This window comes from Sarcophilus harrisii, chromosome 3 (genome assembly GCF_902635505.1).
Source record: "Sarcophilus harrisii chromosome 3, mSarHar1.11, whole genome shotgun sequence".
In the NCBI taxonomy this organism is placed as follows: domain Eukaryota; kingdom Metazoa; phylum Chordata; class Mammalia; order Dasyuromorphia; family Dasyuridae; genus Sarcophilus; species Sarcophilus harrisii.
The window spans coordinates 236,520,383-236,532,782 of record NC_045428.1 but is presented as its reverse complement, the minus strand read 5'-3'; the positions used below and the strand labels follow the sequence as shown (position 1 = coordinate 236,532,782).

The 12,400-nt window shown below is 35.6% G+C and overlaps 1 protein-coding gene across 1 annotated transcript in view; it reads right to left on the bottom strand.

Moving 5' to 3' along the window:
- Positions 1 to 12,400, bottom strand: part of JAM2 (junctional adhesion molecule 2) — a 90,951-nt gene that overhangs the window by 35,399 nt on the left and 43,152 nt on the right. The window lies entirely within an intron of this gene.

Genomic DNA, 12,400 nt, shown 5'->3' with positions numbered 1-12,400 from the left:
TCTTATTAATAGGCAAACACTCCCTTTGTACTTTGTATTCCTAATTTGCACTTGACTTCTTGGTTGGGTCCTTAGAGGGAAGTTGCTGCTTTAGATTCTATGGGCAATCACATAGTCCAATCATTGAGACCCCAGTGGGATGTTTCCTATTAACAAACAGACAAGGGAGAGGATTATGGAAAGATGGTAGAGTAAATAAGAAAATTCCAAGTTCTCCAAATTTCCTCCACAAATAAGACAAAATTGCACCTTAGGGAGAATGTAGAGTGGCAAAAATGAACAAGAATTGGGCTGAACAGTGGTCCTGTTGGGACTACCAGAGAAAATTTGAAGAAACATCTTAGGATGGAGGTTTGGGCAGCCCAAGGGAAGAACAACGTCTGCCTGCTTGCTCTGCTGAAATAGCAAGTTGAGAGCCCTGAGTTAGGAGGTAACTTTGGCCTCAGACACAGAAAATCAGGTGTCTGAGTAGATAAAGATTGGAGGAACCTCTGCTGACAAAGGACACCAGACTAAACCATGCTGTTGAGATTAAAGGCTCTAGGTGAGAAGCACATGCTTGGTGAGTACCGAAGCAGTGGGGCAAGATGCTACTGGCTGTACCAAGAGAGGTGAGTTCTTGATTTGGGGTTCAGGCTACAGGGGAGAACCGAAGGTGGTAGCATTGGAGGGTTTTCAGCAGAGTGTGCAGGGGGTTCTGGCTCAGAGAGGAAAAGAAACGTACAGCATGGGCCTAAGACAAAGCTCAAAAAAAAAAATCCAGTAGGAAGGACCTGATGTTAGAGGCACTACACCTTACACCCCAGTGATAGAGGTGATTATAATAACAAGCTACTATAAATAAAACCAAACAAAAAAGAGCAGACCAAGGAAAAAGAACTCAGGCATAGACAGTTGTTATGGGAATAGAGAAGACCAGGATTTGTCTTCGGAGGAGCATACTGAAGCTTAAAAAAACTCTTTTCAACTCCAAAAAGGAGTGTCAGCTGCTCAGTTATCCAAAAATAATTCACAGAACTCAAAAAAATGTAAAAAACAAAATAGGAGAGATCGAGAAAATGTTTAAAAAGATAAGAACAATCCAAGAAAAACAAGTTTATGAAGAGAAAGTCAACTAATTGAAACAGGAGATTCAGAATCTTAAAGAAGAAAACAATTCTTTGAAAATTAGAATTGGGTAAAGGGAAACCAATGAAGCTACAAGAGACTAAGAAATAATAAAACAAAATATAAAGAATGAAAAAATAGAAGAGAATATGAAACATAAGAAACAACTGATTTGGAGAGCAGATCAAGAAGAGAAAAAATAAGAATAATTGGACTATTTGAAAGCTTTGATGGAAAAAAATTCTGATACAATAATAAAAAAATAATTAAAGAAGATTATCCTAAAATATTAGAACAAGAGGGGAAAGTAGAAATTTTAGAAAAGACCCACTAATTGCCATCTAGAAGAGATAGTAAGATTACAACTTGTAGGAATATCACAAGCAAATTCCTAAACTCCCAGGTCATGGAGAAAATATTATAAGCAAACAAGAAAAAAAATTTCAAATATAGTGGTGCCACAATTAGATTACACAAGACCAATTAGTAGCTATTCTAAAAATAGCAGGTTTTGGAATACTATATATTGAAGAGCAAAAGAATTGGGGTTGTGGTTGAAAATATCATACCAGCAAAATTTAAGCATATTGTGAAGAACACAAAAAGGACATTTAACAAATTGCCAGACTTTTAGGATTTTGCTGCAAAAAAACCTGAACTTAAAAGAAAACTTGAAATGTAAGCTCTGAGAGAAATATAAGGTAAACATCAAAGATTAATTACAAGGGACTCAATAAAGATAAATTGTTCATTTTTTATTTGTGAACATGTAAACCATATACATCTGAAATTTTCATTAGTAATTGGGTAGTTCAAAAAAAAGATTATGGTAGATTCTAGTATGATATGATTTTAAAAAGTAAAACCATATAGGAAAAGATAAAAAGAGTTATTATTTCACACAAATGAGATATGAGAAGAAAAACTGATACAGAGGAATTTAGATGGGGGAGGAGAGTTGCTAATTCTGGAACCTTATCATCAGGAATGGATTAAAGAGGAAAATATATATGGGAATAAAAGTCTTTTAAACATAAAGAAATGAGTATGAGGGAATAGGATAAGGGGGGATGATAAAGAAGGTTGTGAAGATTAATGGGAATTAGAGTGAAAACAATATAATATTTGTAAGGGTTATACAAATCTTCTAAATTCAGATAGAAACAAGAGGGCAAGGGGAAAGCGGGGAGAGAGAATAAGAAAGGGGGAACTATTAAATAATAGAATAGTAGAAATAAAGGAGAAGAATCAGAAAGGATAAGAACAGGGTGAGAAGGATCTTGAGAAATAGGAAGGAAAATAAACAAGTAATTGACAGCTTAGAACGAGATGAATTCAATCATAAAATAGAAATATTATAGATTAAAATTTTGAACTAATTATCTTGTTTTCAGAAAATGTTATAAAAATGAGAGATACACACTAATACTAAATGAAGATTAGAAGTAAAATTTATTATGTAAAAAAAGCAGGGATAGTAATCATGATCTCAGACAAATTTAAAGCTAAAATATATTTAGTCAAAAGAGAAAAGTAGGGAAATTATGCTATATGCCATCCATATTCATCAATATTGTTTTAGACTACTTAAAATAACTAGACAATATAAAGTTGAAATATTGCTATGGTGTAGGAAATGATGAATTTAGGAAAACATGGAAAGACTTGGGTTTATGAAGAAAAATACCATCTACCTTCAGACCAATAGAGGATAAATAAAAATTAGCATAGTATGGTCTTACATACATGCACATGAATGTATATGTATATATATATGATTATAGAGATCTATATACATATATGTGTTTAGATATATATGTGTACATGTGCATATACACATATGTATATATATGTGTGTGTTTATGTACATGTATATCTACATATCTCCATGCTTATTTGTAGCCTTTTTGGTGGGGGGTGAAAGAAAGAGGAAAAAATAAAGTAAAAAGTACACAGCAGATAACAAAAGAAAATCTATTAGGAAGCAAAGAAAAGCTGGACAGCTCTGAACAATTATTCTATAGAATTTCTTGAAATGGAAATTTATTGGTTTATATTTTGAATCCTTTTATGGGCTGCTGTGAACATGGCAATTTCCCCCCCTTATTTTGAATTTAAGTTTAAAACAAATAAATTTAAAAACAAACAGACAAAAGAACTTCCAACTAATAACAGAGGCAGGCAACCCACCTTGCATACATTTATTCCAGAAGAAAAAACAAACAGGCCTAAAAATAGCATTAGGTTAAATCTTGAATAAGAAATACAATGAGAAACTGCAATGATGTTATCAACTCTAGAAATCACTGAAAACCCAAAGGCAATAGAAAAATCAATCTGCCAGGAAAAAAAAATCTGTGCAAACAAGACACAAATCTCCTGTCATAATGAGAGATATCTAATTCAGTACTTTGTGTTTAGAAGCAAAATAAGAGGGCTTCCACAAAAAAGTTCCAGAATGGTTGCAAAATCATACTGTGGCCCTCTGAACTGAGTAGAAATAGCATCATACATACACATAGGAAAACTTTAGGACCTGGGGCTCTGAAGTACCTTGCAATCTATCCTGACATACCAAACAACCACATGTTGCTAAACCACAACAATTTAGGGAAACCTAAATTTAACAGCACTCATCCCCAAAGTGTAGAGGTAGAGGTGAGCAGGGGAGTCCAGATGATTTAAGAGAAGACCAAAAAGGCCTGAATGTATGAGAGGAAATGCTGATCATGGCACTAGCACAAAGCCCCAAAGTAAGAACTAAGATTAAAGATATAAATAGAAACAGAAGAGAGATAGAGATACTAAAAAGTCTAATCTAGAAGAAGATAATATCTCCAGTACTAAAAGGAAGGACTCCAAGCAAAATATGGATTTTCCATAAGATTAAATCAATGTTTAGAAGAAATTAAGAGGATTTTTTTTTTAAATATAAGCTCCACAGGAAAGAACTGAAAAAGAATTGTTTAAAATAGAAAGTAATAAAATTTACCCAAGTAATAAATTCCTTAAAATTTTATAATAGACCAAACAGAAATCAATGGCCCCATAAAGTAGCAAGAAATAGTAAAACAAATTTAAAATAATAAAAAAATAATCAAATATATCTTTTTTTTTTTTTTTTTTAATCAGTTAACTTGAAAATAAGCTCAAGGGCTTAGGAATTATTGGACTCTGGTCACATGAACAGAAAGATGCCATGTTTTCTCCAATCCCCATAATCTCTCAAAATTTTCCAAAGCAGAAAATATGCACCAAAGTTAAAGCAATTTCAGTAATATCCAAAGTCTTGAATACTCAGAATCCAAAAAAAGGTTGAACACTTCCCCCTTGCCCAAACTAAAAAAACAACCCTCCCCCCCTAAAACTTGATGATCTACCCAGCAAATTTGAGCTTAACCATATAGGAAAAATATAGACCTTCAAAAATAATAATAATCTCCATGAATAAAGTGAAATATACTGTATACAAAATATGGATGACTAGATGTAAATGACTTTGTAATTCTCAGTAATACAATCATCCACATCTATTCTGAAGGACTTATGAGGAAAAATCCTATCCATACCTAGAGATCAAGTTTGAATATAGATTGAAACATTTTCTAAAAAAAAAAAAATTCCAAACAAAATCATAATAATAAAACTTGAAACATTTTTAGAAAGAAAATCAGAACTCAACTATTTACCTTTTGATCCTTCCAAACAACACAAATGCAGGATGAGTGAATAAAGTACAGCAAAGACAATAATAGTAAGAATGACAACAGGGACCTATAAGAAAGTTCTTTCCAAATGTACACAATGAAAGAGGAAAGATATCTGGTAGAATTAGATTAAGAAGACATCAGTTGTTATAGATAGAACCTTGTGAATACTGGCCTATAGATAGATCGATGTTTATTTTGGGGGAGAGGTGGAGAAATACATTACAATATAGAAAGATATATAAGTGGGAGAGGGAAGCACAGGGATAGAGAGGAGCAAGTTAAATCTTGTCAGAGTCAAATTGTGAGAATTGAATAAAGGTTTAGTTTCCACAGAGTTACAAAATTTAAATTAGAGAAATTAAGAAAAATAACTTAAATCAGAGAAATGAAACTGAAATCTAAGAAAGGAAATGTAAAGTTTTCTAACCTAAAATTAAAAACCTAGAGTTTCGTATACAAAACTTATAAGAGAAAGCCATAAATGAGAACGAGAAATGTGCTGTGAGATATAATCAGGAGTGGGGACTCGCATTCACATGGGGAAATTACGTGTTTTGGATAGGCAATGGAGTATCAGGGAAGGAACTTACAAGGCATGTTTCATTGATGAGTGGGTAAGGAGGTAATTCTGTGGATGGCTTCTCCTTGTTTTTGTTCATTATTCTCTGTTTTTGTTTCATTTATTTTTATTAATATTTTATTTATTTAATTAATTTTGGGTGAGACAATTAGGGTTAAGTGACTTGCCCAGGGTCACACAGCTAGGAAGTATTGTGTCTGAGACCAGATTTGAACTCCTGACTCCAGGACTGATGTTCTGTTCATTTTACTACCCCTCATCCTTCCTTATCAAAGAGAACCAGTACATCATGAGGCTGATGTCCTTTCTTGCATGAGTATTTGATATAATTGAAATAGAGCTGCCCAGTCCTTGGTCTCACTCTCTCTTCCAGAGTCATCTTAAGTCCAGTGGGCAGGCAAAGGTCATAACTACTGGTGGTGGCTCGGGTTGCAGTGGGTGTTATTTGGCCTTTCTAAATTAAGGTCTTTCCCAGGTTTTAGTTTATCGGAAGCCACACCTATTGACTAAAGGCTAGGTAAGAGTTGAAACAAAAGGTGAATCAATTTAGTATCACAAAGATATCAATCGGGGAGGGGAAGACTCTTGGGGCTTCTGGTTAGAACAGAAAACAATTCCTATTTACACTCATTCTAGGCCACCAAAACTTAAACAATGAAACATAGCAGTTTGCGTTGGGGCTTTACTGGCAATTCAAAGAAAGTAAGAATGATTTAGGTTTAAAGGCTTAATCAAGTAGCTTTATTTAAAATACAATGAACTTTTAAAAAGCCTCTTTCCATAGCAATATTAAAAAAAAAAAAGAAAACAGCCAGGTAAAGAGTAAATTGTCCTAGCTTTTTGGAAAAAATATGGATTAGGAGAGATAGTTGGTGAAGGCAAGTTTAGTACCATACACAGTATGATGTCTCTAGTATTTGGTGCTTGAAAAGTTTACTTGTCCTATGATGGCAGTTTCAATCCCTGGGGACAAGTAGAACCCAGAATAGTGGGAAAGCATAGACACAGACTTGGAGATGGGTTCAAGGCTGAAAATTCTTTTGAGTCACCTTGTGACACTGGTCTGTGACCCTTTTAGGGTCCCTCTTCTCAACCTCAACATTTGGTGGCCCGTACAGGGAGAGCCCTGGCTTGATTCCCTCCTTGTTGAGGTAAGCCCCCATTTTTTTCTCCCACAATTCTATAGCTAGGAGATACCAAGCCATTGGGAGAAGGTTTGTCTGGGTCATTGTGAGTTCCACACTTAGCAAGTTTTCCTTGAGTGGGGCCGCCCATATTGGGGATACCCAGACTGGGAAATTCTTGCAATTTTTGGCAAAGTTCTTAGGGAACTTTTGCCACCCTTTCACCTTCTCTGGGACACCAGAGAAGATGAAATGCTATAGGATAGCTTTTGACAAAATTTTATGGCTTTTGGCAAAGATCATGTCATTTTGTCTGTGTCTGCAGAATATTTGTGTCATGTTTGTTCTGTGAGCTAGATTTTGTTACCTGGGAAGATTTAAAACAACCAGCAAGAAAAAAAATCTATATGCTGTAGTTAGAATGCTGTGGGAACATTTCTTAAAAAGCCTTTTTCCTGTGGCCAAGTTGGGTGCCACACAAAAAAATTAGCTAATTAAAATGAAAATATCTTAACAGATTCTCAAAGTTTTGAGAGGATTATTAAGAAGTCTGGAAATTAGTCATTTTAAGATTGAAAGAAAAATTCTTTAAACAATGGGGATAATTCCAGGAATTTACCCCATTCTGAAAGAAAAGAAAAAGAAAAAAAAAATTAGACAAATAAGCAACTTTTTACTAAACCTTTCTTGACTCCTATCTTATGCAGAGTCCCCTTCTGCTCCTTTGAGAAAGCACCCCAGAAGATATTAAGGGACCCTCTCCATTCCACTCTCCAGAGTGGTCCTGCGTGTATCTCTGTTGTAGGGATTCCTAACAAGATCTATCTATCTATCTAGCCCAAGTCCCTCTGTTTGCTAATTCTTCTCATTTCAGAATTGTAGGGAAATTCAAATTCTGTAGAAATAGGAAGCAGCAAAACTGTGGGGACCCCAGACAACCTTGCCCAAACACCTCCCCAACCCAGTTTTGAGGGAGTGGGAGTAATGCCCAATGGTTAGCATTCCCTGAGCCCTGGCACCTGATACTATGATTAAAGGGAGTTCCTAGCACCAGTCATCCCAGCTTTCAGCAGGTTCTGTCCAGTGGTACCATGCCTGGTACCACTCAGTGTGACAGTGTAACGTGAGAAAGCCAGTCAGCCTCTGCATTCGATAAGACTACCATTTTCTGTTTCAATTATGGATATGCATTAACTATGTAATTTATGGCAAAGTATTTTATCTCTGTTCAGTTTTCTGATTTATAAAAAGAAATAATAATTGTTTTGAAGATCACATGATTGCAAAAGTGCTCAGCATAAAGCATGCTATATGAATATTAACTGTTTTATTGACTATAATTACTTCATATTTAATAACTTTATGCAGTTTTTGATGTGACTAACTTTGTGCCCAAGTAAATCCTGAAAGGACTGTTGAACCCCCCTAATCTTGCAGCCTATCTGGAGAAAGGGTTGGGAAGAACTGGCAGATAGATTTTACACATATACCCCCTCTTAGGGGGCTTCAAACTTGGTTTTTGTTGACACTTTTACTAATTGGGTAGAAGCCTTTCCTTGTAAAACTGAGAAGGCTCTGGAGGTATCAGAGTGTTTGCTAAAAGAGATCATATCTCACTTTGGCCTGCCTAGCTCCTTGCAAAGCCACAGTGGCCCAGCCTTCACTCCTCAAATACCTCAGGAGGTGGCTGAAGCACTTAAGATGGCTTACCATCTCCACCCTGTCTGGCGGCCTCAAGTCTTCTGGGAAGGTGGAGAAAATGAATCACATCCGCAAGGGAATCCTTACTAAACTTGCCTGGAGTCTGGAGAGAATTGAATGTAAACTTGAAGGCTTCCCAACGGGACTCATTTCTAGAATTTAAAAGTGCTCCTGTTACTTTTTCTCCCTCAGACATTCATGAATATTCCTGTGAACCCATAGAGGACCTGAAACTACTCTTCCACAAGATTCCTGGAAACATTGGAAATATATTGGATGGAGAAGGATGGAATTATCTGTCCTTCTCTCCCTCACTCTATCTTTCTATCTTTCTTGTTATTTTCCAATTTTTCCAGGTATACCTTTAATAACACTCCAAGAATGAGAACTTTGTTCTTAGCATTTTCTCTTCAGCTCTCTTGGTCACTCTGTGGGCCCCCACCAGTAGGGAGATAACTCCTTAGTCTTTAGTCAGGCTAGGGAGCTCCATGGGCAGTAGGGGCATCCAGGATTGTTGGGTGGGCCCTCAGTATCCTCAAGGAAGTACACAGATGGGACCTGAAGCATTATTTTCAAAGGCCCCATTTCCAAATGTCACCATCCCCACCCCATCCCCATTTGTACTAGCTCTGCCCAGGGGAATAACTTTAACCTAACTATCCCCTGTTTTCTTGCCAGAAAGTATATCTTATTCACATAATAATTGTAGGATATCCATTCCAAGATTATTCTGGCAAACTCACCCATAATGCTTCTATACCACCTTCCTTGAAGTTTCTTCATAACCTCCTGAGAACTAACATTCCTATTGGTAGATTTGTTTCCTCCAGACTCCAAGCTATGAACTTCCAACTATTTGTTCACCCTGAATACCATGGGCTAATTGATTCTGATACTCAGCACCCCTCTGGATGTTGCTTCCGCCATCTTCAAGTTGCATGCCTCCCCCTCCTCAGTCTGGCCCCACTAGGCAGGGACAATTCTACACCCCTTATCAGCATGAAGCAGTTCCGTAAGAGGAGATCTCCTTCTCTTTGTCCAAAATAAATTTGGGGTACAACTGCTTGAGAGGTGAAATGATGTACTATAGCTTCTAGGGGAGACAGCAATAATTTAAGGTCCCTTGGTTTTAACAATAACTCAGTGATTCTAAGTCCTCTGGCTTTGGAATCTGATCCTGAGACCTCCCACGCCCCAACCTAAGAATACTATTGTTCTAACAATCTATCTGATTCTGGGGGCTTCTGGCCTCAGGATAGTCCCACAAATCAAATTCCTGAGACAATAATGAAAATATCACTCCTCAGTTCATTGATGACTGTCAGATGGAAAATCTGTTGGTCAATGATAGCCAAATTCCAGAGATCGCTCCTTGCTTCTACCTCTGAGCCATAAAATTAGCGTATCTATAACATGAATAATTAGATAAATGTGTCTCCTTGCTTCTGTTTCTTTGCCAAATTCTCTTGGAATTTAGATCACTTGAATGGCACTACAATTACAATAAATTTTGCCCCTTGACTTGGAAATGGGTTCAAACCTGCAAATTATTTTGAGACACCTTGTGACCCTGGTCTGTGACCCTCAACCTTTTGGGTTCCCTTCCCAACCTCAACCATAGGATGGTCTGCTTATCTACAAGGGTCCCAACTATACAAGCAGTCTCTTAGTCTAGTGCAGAGTGACTGGAGCTTGTTTTTGATTAGGGAGTTCAGTTTGGGATTGAAAACACAAATTATGTCAATTGGTGTGTGTGTGTGCACATGCATGTGTGTGTGAGTGTATAACTTTGTTCTTGACATATTCAAGGCCTTCTGCATACTGTGGGTCCAGTGTTTATGGAAAATAGGCCAACTCAATAAGACAAATTCAAGGAATCCCTTGACATTCCTTAACAAGGAGTATCTAATGAAAAAAGGGAATCAGGGGAGAGGAGAAGAGAGCCAATGAAAATAGGGTCCCCTTAAAAAAATTAACGGAAGGAGCATAATACTATTTTATACCAGTAGTTTCTGTACAGACAACATAAGAAAGAAAGTGATTGAATGGTAAAAACTGTTTTGTTATCAAATTTTTCTGGTAAGGATTTGGTATTATATATATATATATATATATATATATATATATATACATACACACTTAAAAACATACATTTAGACAGAGAGATGACAGAAAGAGAGATTTTTATACATTTAGTTCTACATAGCCAGTTCTCAACAGATAAATGAACAAAGAAAATGAAAAAGCAGTTATCAAAGGAAAAATGGAAAGGTATTGACAACCACATGAAAAAATGTTCCTAATTATTAATTAATAAAAGAAATGTAAGTCAAAATAGTCCTCACACTCTGCAATTGGCAAAAATGACAGAAAGTAACAAGAATCAATACTGGAGGGGTTGTGGAAAGATAGATATACTAATACATTGTTCATGAAGTTGTGAAATGGTACAGCTAATCTGAAAAACAATTTAAAATTGTGCAAATAAAGTGACTAAAATGTCTATTTCTTTTTAATCAGAGATTCCATTGTTGAGCTCATGTCTCAAGGAAGCATTGATAAGAAAAAGTCGCTAGATGCTCCAAAACATTTATAGCAGCAATTTTTATGATAGCTAAGTAACACAAAGTAGATGCCCATCAACTGGAGAATAACTAAACAAACTGTGGTACATGAACATAGTATAGAAATATTACTGTGTTGTAAGAAATGACATATGCACTGAATACAGAGAAGCATGGGAATATTTATATGAAATGATATAAAGTAAGCAGAACCAAGAAAATGATATACACAGTAACCATGATAATGTAAATGGGAAGAACAATACCCCAAATAAATCAAAAAAGAAGAAAATTATAAAGCTCAAGTGGGACTCAAATAAAAAGATATGAGAAGATAATCCCAGTATACCTACCCTCTTCTGGAGGTGGAAGTTTCATTTTTGTTACACATTGAAAAAAAAAAAAGAAATAGTAAACCAAATCCATTTTGTCTGAATGGATAGAAAAACTATGAAATATCTAATAGGAAAAACAACTAACCTGGAAAATTGATGGAGGAGAGATACTTAAAGAATTTAAGGCTTAAAGATGCTTTAAGATTGTCTAAAGCCATCAACAAAAAAAGCATTTAATTTTGCAAAATCTATAAAACTGTCCAGATATCTTAGAACTGGAAGGCCAAGTAAAAATTGAAAAAATCCACTGTTCCTACCTGTGTGGCCCTGGGTAACTCCCAATTGCCTCAGGAAAAAAAAAACCCAATGATCATCTGTGAAAAATCATAAAGGACTAAATAATATTAAATTACAAACAGTTTTATATAGAAAGATGATACATGTAGCTCCTCAGAACTTTAATGTCTTCAGGAATGACAAGCAATCATTAAACTTTGAAGTGTCTATTATGTGTCAGGTATTGCATTAAGCTCTGGAAATTCAAAGAGAGGCAAAAGACAATCCTTGCCTTCAAAGACATCACAATTTAATGGAAAAGACACAAAATAAATATTTTTGTTATATTTATTATAGCAAACCATTATAGGAAAAATTTAATAGAATGAAGGCACTAGAATTAAGAAGGATTCAGAAATGCTTCCTATTTTTATTTTAATAAATTTTAGTTGGGACTTAAAGGAAATATGATTACTTTTTATTAATATTCCATTAGGTAGAGATGAAGAGGGGATGCATTATAGATATGGGGGACAGTTAGAGAAAATGTCTGGAGATAAGAACTGGAGTGTCTTTTCATGGAACAAATCAAGAGACTAGTGTCACTGGCTTGATGAGAAAAGAGAAGAGTGGAAGAAGGTGATGATGCTCTTTACAATAATATGGATAGTCAGGGAAGAAGGGGATTTTAGGGGAAAAAATAATGAGTTCTCTTTGAACATACTGTGTTTAAAATATTTACTGTAATCCAGTTCCAGATATCCATGATAACCAGATTTGTGAAACTGGAGGTCAGTTAAGAATTTGAGAATTTTTAGCACTGAGTTGGTACTTAAATCTATAGAAGCTAATTAAAATCATCAAATGAAGTAGTAAGCAGGGAGAAGAGAAAAGGACCCAGGACATAATCTTGTGGGACACCTGCAAATAGAGGGTGCGATTTGAATGAGTATTCAAGAAAAAACACAAAGAAGGAGCAGTCTGATAGGAGAAGAATCAGGAA